This window comes from Sciurus carolinensis, chromosome 6, assembly GCF_902686445.1.
Source record: "Sciurus carolinensis chromosome 6, mSciCar1.2, whole genome shotgun sequence".
Classification (NCBI taxonomy): domain Eukaryota; kingdom Metazoa; phylum Chordata; class Mammalia; order Rodentia; family Sciuridae; genus Sciurus; species Sciurus carolinensis.
This window is the reverse complement of record NC_062218.1, coordinates 52218081-52226503: the sequence shown is the minus strand read 5'-3', so window position 1 is coordinate 52226503 and position 8423 is coordinate 52218081.

The following is an 8423-nucleotide window of genomic DNA, read 5'->3' as shown; positions in this document are numbered from 1 at the left end:
ATTCCAATGAATGCATGATGGGATCACACATGATTCTAATCTGTTTCAAGTCTATCTTCTCAAGTCCATTTCCTAGTCATACTTAAGCTGCAGAAGGGATCCCAGGAGACAATGCAAGTGGAATGAATATAAAACAAACACCTTTTTCTTCTGGTCAGCTCTCAAGAGGCCAGAAGATATACACCAAAAAGTTTAAGACAATTAAAATGTCAAGTGCCATAGTGAAGATAAATGATAACCAGAAATCGGTATTTCTCAAGTAGAAAGCTAGTGCTATTTAACACAACTTCACAACACTAAAACAAATACAAGTAAAAAAGGGTTAGGTAATAGGGTTCATTTGCTTTCTTTCTTTTGTTTTTTTTTTAATATCTCAAAAAGGAAGCCACTTGCTTAATATCAAAAGTGCTATGGAAAGAAAGGAGGGGGAAAATACCCACAGATGAATCTGGAACCTAGTTTATTTGAGGAAATTGTATGTTTTTCCACTTAACATTTCTACATTAGCACTGTTGTAATTCTCCAAATCTTCCTTATAAAAAAGGCAAACAGGAAGTGACAACTCATGCTCCAAATATTCAAAAGTATATTTTAACATTTGATCAAGATTTTATATATTTTAGTTTTTGGTAACACAGGTGACATCAGAAATTAAATTCAATATATTCCTATACTTCTCCTTTAGTCAAAAACTAAGTGGTACAGAGAACTTGTGCTTGTCGTTAAAAGAGAATGCAATGCTCTCTGGGCCAGTGGAAAACACCTAGAAATCGATCAATGTGAGAAGTGGCCCGAAGAAATCATGTATTTTCAGATTCTAATGAGTTCACACTCTTGGGCTTATTTCCAAAGCTAAGTTGTCTCTGTGTTTATAGTTGGAGAGAAAGGGTTAGTGGAGTGATTCGATTAAATAATTAATTTTTATAACCATAGTTGACATCTCCAGGTAGGAGGCTTTACAATGAAGTCAGTGCTACACTGCCTCCTTTCTCCTTCCAGCAGGGACCAATTCTAACTATCAGATGCATTTACTGAAGAAAACACTACAGAAATGTGAAAAGAATGGGCGGATGGAGCAGACCTCTGGTAAAGTATTCAGTGGCACGATTCCAACTCTGTTTTCCATATTACCCCAGCCCAGGAGTTCTGTTTCCAAAGAAAGAGCCAGATGATTTTAAAGACGAGGATGAAGATGAAGATGAATCATCAGAAGACAACTCTGAGGATGAAGAGCCACCTCCTAAGAGAAGGTTGCAGAAGAAAACCCCAACCAAGTCCCCAGGGAAGGCTGTATCTGTGAAGCAGAGAGGGTCCAAGCCTACACCTAAAGTTCTAGCTGCCCAGAGGGGAAAAGCTAGGCCCCTGCCCAAGAAAGCCCCTCCTAAAGCCAAAACTCCTGCCAAGAAAGCCAGACCCTCACCCTCAGTCATCAAGAAACCTAGTGGCAACCCCTCGAAGAAGCCTGCAGTCAATTCAAGAAAGGAAGTGAAATTGCCGGGCAAGGGTAAATCTACCATGAAGAAGCTTTCAAAGCAAAAAAGTAAATTTTATAGGAAAAAAGGGTATCATGATGAAATTGAGAATCTTATTTTATAAGGTCAGTGTGCATTTGTTTTAGTTTTGATGCTCATAAAATTACACTTTTTTCCTCCTGTATGAACATTGTGGGGAGGGAACATAATAAACCAATATAGGCATTGTTAGCTATAGGTGCTGTTCTTGGTGCCTGCCCCTTCCCTCAGTCATTTTAATTTCTGAAATAATCCTGAACTTGCCTAAACTATATAATCTATACTTGTCCTTTTTGCTTCCCTACCCAACTCCTATTGTTATTTTTTTCTCCTCCCAGTTTTATCTAAACAGTTGCAAAGATTTTTGTATTTGTGGAAAGCATCAAGAACAGGATGCTGGTCGGGTGCTAGAAGGAGAAAGGAGGCATCTGTTTATATTTTACAAAGTACTTATTCATGCATGATCTTATTTAATTTTATCCTTGTATTTTCTATCAATTTCCACTAATAGCTAGGATCACACACACAAAAAGTTCACAATAGTTTCTCTCCCTCTCAGCAAAAAAAAAAAAAAAAAAAAAAAAAAAAAATCCTGCATTTTTATTTGACTAATAATAACAATCACAGAAACCAGACATTAAAAGACAGTGACAGTAAGAAGAATGAATGGAGAGTTCCTCTTTATACTCTTCATTATCAAAACAAGTTCTAAGAAGTTGATCTGATATCAATCATTACTTAAATTTAAATTTAAATCACTTTTCTCAAGGATATTTTCTGAAAATCCTTATTCTTGATTGTGAAAGAAAGAATTTGTCTCTATTAATGGAATTTGTGACACAAACCAAAATGCTGAGCAGTTATTTTGGGAATACCTGGAAGATTGATTATATTTTCCTCTCTTACATTAACCTGGAGGAAAGATAAGAGAGAGTTTATCTGTCTGTAGGTAGTACAGATAAACTGGAGGTATGATTGGGTATATTCTTTAAGTGTAGGATCCTTGTAGACTCATGCTTTGATTACTAAACTAGCCATGAATGAAGCAGTAACCTACCATGAACAATGACTATTTCATAGCAGTGACCTAAAGTCAAATATATTTATGTTTTCCCTTAAGATGCTTGCTCTTAACAGTATAAATAAAATGTTTAGAATAATGGTCATCATTGTTGATGAAAGTCTGTCTCATCATAAATTGCATAGTCTTATTTTACTGGGCAGTACTGATAATATGCTTTATGGCCAATTTAATGCTTCACTATAAATATGATTTTTCTGTCTGCAATTACTCATGAAAAATGACAACTCTGTTATCTGGAACTCAAGGGATCTTAAGAGAGTTGGACTAGTTGGGTAGCTTGTATTTCATTACAGTCATAATTCGAGGGCTGTGTGGTATAGTTTTACTTTGACCTACTTGGGCAAAATATACATGTGTCTATACAAGGACTCTTCCTTATAATGGCTTTGTTGTGTGGTGCAAATTGGACAAATCATATTGACATCCCAGGCAGGTTTCAAAATAAGTACTTCCTGGTGTTTGAGGAACAAGGAGGAGTCGATAGTCCTTTTTCAAGGAAATATTTGGAGTTCTTGAACCACTGTTTCTGGATAGTTTTAGATCAGGCTGGAAGTACTTCCATTAAGATTTTTCTATTTGTAGGTGTCTATATTATCTATTCACTCACTAAACAAAAATTTATTGAATGCATATAATGTGCCAAACTATGTTCTAGTTCCTGAGGCTACAGCAGTGGATACAACAGGCAAAAAACCTGCCTTTAAGAAGCCTATTTTTAGCAGAGAGTAGATATGAGCAAAGTAAACAGCACAGTAGATACAGACCAAGAGCTAAGAAGGACAGTAAGGATAGGAAATGTTGGGGGAGGGTTGTAATTTATATAATGTGACCAGGGGAGGCCACCCTGGAGAAGGTGATGTTTGCACAAAGACTTAACAAAAGTGACATAAAAACCTTATGGCTAGTTATGGGAGAATAATTCCTGGCAGAGGAAACAGCAAGCAAGAAGAGCAGGAGCCTGTCTGGTGTGTCCCAGGAACAGTGAAGATAAGACCAGGGCTCTGGACAAAGAAAGGGAACAAGAGGAGGAGACAAGGCCACCATGGGGGCTAGAGAGAGTTGGTAGGTTCAGCCTCCTTTTTTGTTGGGGGTGGTTACTGGGAATTGAACTCAGGGTCACTCAACAACTGAACCACATCCCCAGCACTATTTTGTATTTTATTTAGAGACAGGGTCACACTGAGTTGCTTGGCAGCTTGCTTTTTCTGAGACTGGCTTTGAACTCTCGATCCTCCTGTCTCAGCCTCCTCAGCTACTGGGATTACAGGCATGCACCACTGTCCCCTGGCTTCAGCCTCCTTTTTAATCCAGGAGAAACATTATGGTGAATAACAAGTTCAATTTCCAATTTCAAGAGATAGTACTGATGCTAGGAATGTTCCCTGCTCACCAGGAGCCAGAACATACTTCTTTCCATTAGCACTGTGGGATACCTTGCTTTTTTTTTTCTAAATGGAAACAAATTCTAATGTTCACTTGGTGTTGTGTCTAAATTTCCTAATAGAGATGAATTCTTGAGCACTCTACAATTTCCTTGCTTCTCTGCCATTTTTTTCATGTCCATAAGGCAGAATACTTTTCTTTCCCCTTTAGGAAGTACCACAGGGTAGTTTTTTCTATTCCTATTATTTGTCAATCTTTTGGCATACCACTGAAATATCAGACTTAGGTCTTATGGAATTGACTAGTTTAATTTTGATTTCTTATTTGAGGTCATCCACATAGTGATCACTCAATAAATTACATGACACAGACTGGAATTACCTTGATCCGCAATATGGTGGATGGCCTAATTCTCCTTGACCTACTTCTTCACTTGATTTGTGGAACAAATATGTGGGTGGTTGCAAAAGCAGTTCCTATAATGTGTAGGTAGGTCTGTGGGGAGGATATTTTTGGAAGGAGAGGCTGGATGGTGCGGATATTCTCTCTGTTATAGCTCCCTATCTCACTACCATGTATACTGACCTCTCCTGAAATCTTCCCACTGTCATTTGTTACTGTATTTCTTAAGATTTGTGTTTTTCCCTAAAACATAAGCACCACAAAGAAAGAAAGAACAATTATTCTTTTTCTAGTGCTTAATCTGCTGTCAGGTCTGTGACAATATTCAAAATATAATGCATTTCCTTCTCTTATTCTCATTTCCCTCCAAAATTTTGACTCTGACTACCCAATTCAGGATGTTTCATTTGTTAAGGAAATCAGGTGAGTATAAAATAGGGTAAGCCTGAGATAAGTGAGGAATCAAGTAATACCATTGATATTTGGACTTCAGATGTGAATTCTTGAGAAATTCATGGAAGGAGTTCATTCACTCACCAGACCCAGACCAATCTCCCACCATGTGGCTCTGAGCAAAAAAAAAAAAAAAAAAACAACAGCAACAATGAAATAACTAGGAAGTACCTTGTGACTTAGAATATCACGTTGTATCTTTTGATGTCTAAATTTCTCTTTCAAACCATTGTTCTCAAAATAGAGGCCTTGTTTTGCCCATGCTTTTTTTACCACTGAGTCTAAGTATGGGTGGGTAGTGTCAAGTGGAGCTGAATGTGAAGTCCTATCTCACCAACTAAGCCTCAGTTTATAAAGTGAAGCCAAGAGTCTCTAACTCATAGACTTTTTAAAGATTTAGTGAAAAAAGAAGTGCCAGCATACAGTTGGGTATATAAAATCCCCTTGAAAACTTTGCTTCCCTCTCCCTGCAAATCATGGTCCAGAGCACATTAGTGATCTCTGTTCCTTTTTTCTACCACTCCCTGTGTTGTGAACAGTTAGAATTGAAAGACTCAGATATATATGCATACACAAGTAAGGTGGGACAATGGGTGTGGGAAGGAAATAAAGAGGGAAAGAGTGAGGGGGAGCAAGGTGAAGAATGAAGAACAAAGAAAGGACAGGATTCTTTGAGAAACCATGGTCAGGCATGATAGGATATTAAAATAATTCCCCACTTCTTGTCTCTAGTCACTTATCTTTCTACTTCAGTCTTCACATTGCAACCCAAGTCTCTTTAAAAAAAAATTTTTTTGTAGTTGTAGATGGACAGAATGCCTTTATTTTATTTATTTTTATGCAGTGCCAAGGACTGAACCCAGTGCCTCACACATAGTAGGCAAGCACTGTGTCATTGAGCTACAGCCCCAACCCCTCAAGTCATTTTTTTTCCTTTGGTCATGTAATTTCTTAACCTCTCATGTGCATCTCAAATCCATGTGTCCAACCCTCTCACAATCCTTATGCTATTGTTCACTATTTCCTGGAAGCACCATGGACTTTTCTGCCTTTATTAATTTGAGAATATCTTTGCCTTGTGGAAATCCTAACTCAACTGTAAGTCTTAGCTCAAATGCATTGTTTTTTTCATGAGGCAGGTTCAGTTCTTCCAAGCAGAATAAACTGCTTCTCTTGCAAACTCCTACAGAACGTGGTATATACTTTATTACATTGATTTTTTTTCCCTGTTAATCTATTATTAATATGAAAAACATGATTATTAATCATCTTATTAATCTCTGAAGTTATGAGTTGTGAGAGGAAACAAAAATAACAAAATGTGAACATAGTCACTAATTAGCTAACAACTTACATTATTAACCTCAATTTCCCTAACATCTCTCCCCATTTATCACAAGTGATAAATCACCACAATATCTTTGACATTTTTCTCTCTGGTCTTTGGATGTTGTAAACATACAATAATACAATTTTGATGTTATGCGAATAGATTGCTGTGAAATTGCAAAATTCACAAAAAAGTACGGGAGATTGTGATGTCCAGGAAATGCCAGAATTGTTCACAAAAGTATTGATAAGATTAAAAAGAATGGGAAGAATGAACTAGAATGATGACATGAACATCAAAGGAGAATAATTTGCATATCTAAGCATTAGGAAAATTGATGAAGCAGGCAAAATTTTTTATAAAGGAGATACTCTTCATGGTAATGTTACAACAATTTAAATAGGAAGTGAAGGTGTCATATAGTGTAAATTTGGCAGAAAAAAATTATACATAAAAGTTCTACATGATTTATTTGTTGCAATTAATGCCTGTATTTTGTTAAATATAAGATAAAATAAACATTTTTTTTATTTTTAAAAGATTAAATCTAGGCCAAAATTTACTTTAAAAAACTGTATTAATTACTGTGTGTTTTGGTTCCCTTCATTAAGGGGCCACTCTCTAGGTAATAACTGTCCTGGTGAAAGAACTCTTCCTATAGTTATCTGTAGACCTCTGGAAACCATCAGACCATCAGCTACATGAACACAAAGATCATCCCACTGTGGAACCAACCTAGATGCCCTACAATTGATGAATGGATAAAGAAACTGTGGTATATATATATATATACAATGGAATATTACTCAGCTATAAAGAATAATAAAATTATGGTATTTGCAGGCAAATGGATGAAATTCGAGAATATCATGTTAAGTGAGATAAGCCAATCTCAAAAATCCAAAAGGCAAATGACCTCACTGATAAGCGGATGATGATACATAATGGGGGGTGGGAGGGGGGCAAGAATGGAGGAAGGAGGGACTGTATAGAGGGAAAAGAGAGGTGGGAGGGGTGGGGGGAAGGAAAAAAATAATGGAATGAATCAGACATCATTACTCAATGTAAATGTATGAATATGCAAATGGTATGCTGTTACTCCATGTACAAACAGAAACAACATGTATCCCATTTGTTTACAATAAAAATAAATTAAAAAAAGAAGATCATCCATTAACTAATCAATGTAATGCCTTGCACATAAACATTAATGTACAATTTTCTGTTATTTGGACATTGATTTCAGCACTTCATTAACATGAACACATTTAATCAATGAAATCTTTCAGGGTAACTATTATTATTACCTTTATTGTATAGATGAGATACATATATAAGGTAACTTGTCCAAGGTCATACAACTTTAAGTGGTAAAGCTTGAAATCAAAGTCAAGCATTTGGTTTCCTAAATCTATTCTCCAAGCCAATTCACTGTGTTGCCTCCTCTACTATAGACTGCCTCCAGATGTTTGTAGAATTATGTGAGATTTTAACAAGAGTCTGAGTATGGTAATGTAGTATATAGTTCAGATTCAATGAACTCTGAGGAGGGAGGATCCATTAAGGAGATTTATCTGTCTTATGCTATGAAAAATGGGAGAAGGAAAATACGAAAACAAAAATAAAAACAAAATCCTCCAAAACTCCAGTAAATCCTTCAGTAAATCCAAGACCATTTTGACTTCCTTTAACATACCATTTCACTCCATCTGCACCCTAATTATTTTTTGATTGTAGAATAGGATACAAAAACATAAATATTAAAGAAATACCTCAACATATTTTACCAACCACGTTTTCTATCATGTACAGATACGTCTTGCTTTGTAGTCTGAATTGCTTTGTGAGAGGTCTATGATTGACAGTGCTGTTTGGTCTCACAATAGTAATGTCTGTGGACTAAAAAGATCAAACCTTTAACTCGCTCTGCAAGGCACTAGGCATGGGGACCAGCAGCAGGCGAATGTTGGGGTCTTTTTTCCTTTCCTATACTTCGCATAGGGTTCCTTGAGGTTTTCTGCTCCCCTGGCTTCCCCTGATAGCCCTGTCCCTATCTCACTTCATAGGCACCTGTTTTTATTCAGATGTTTGTCCAGTCTTTATTTCTGTGCCTCAACCCCCTAAGGACCTGCTCTCTGCTCTGGCAGAAGACTAACTTGATGATCTACCTAGGTTTCTCAGGTTTGCTGAGCAGTCTCAGCAGTTGGAGGAGGGGTAGCTCAGGTTAGAACTGCCGCTGGAGGAAGCAGGCAGGCTCTAG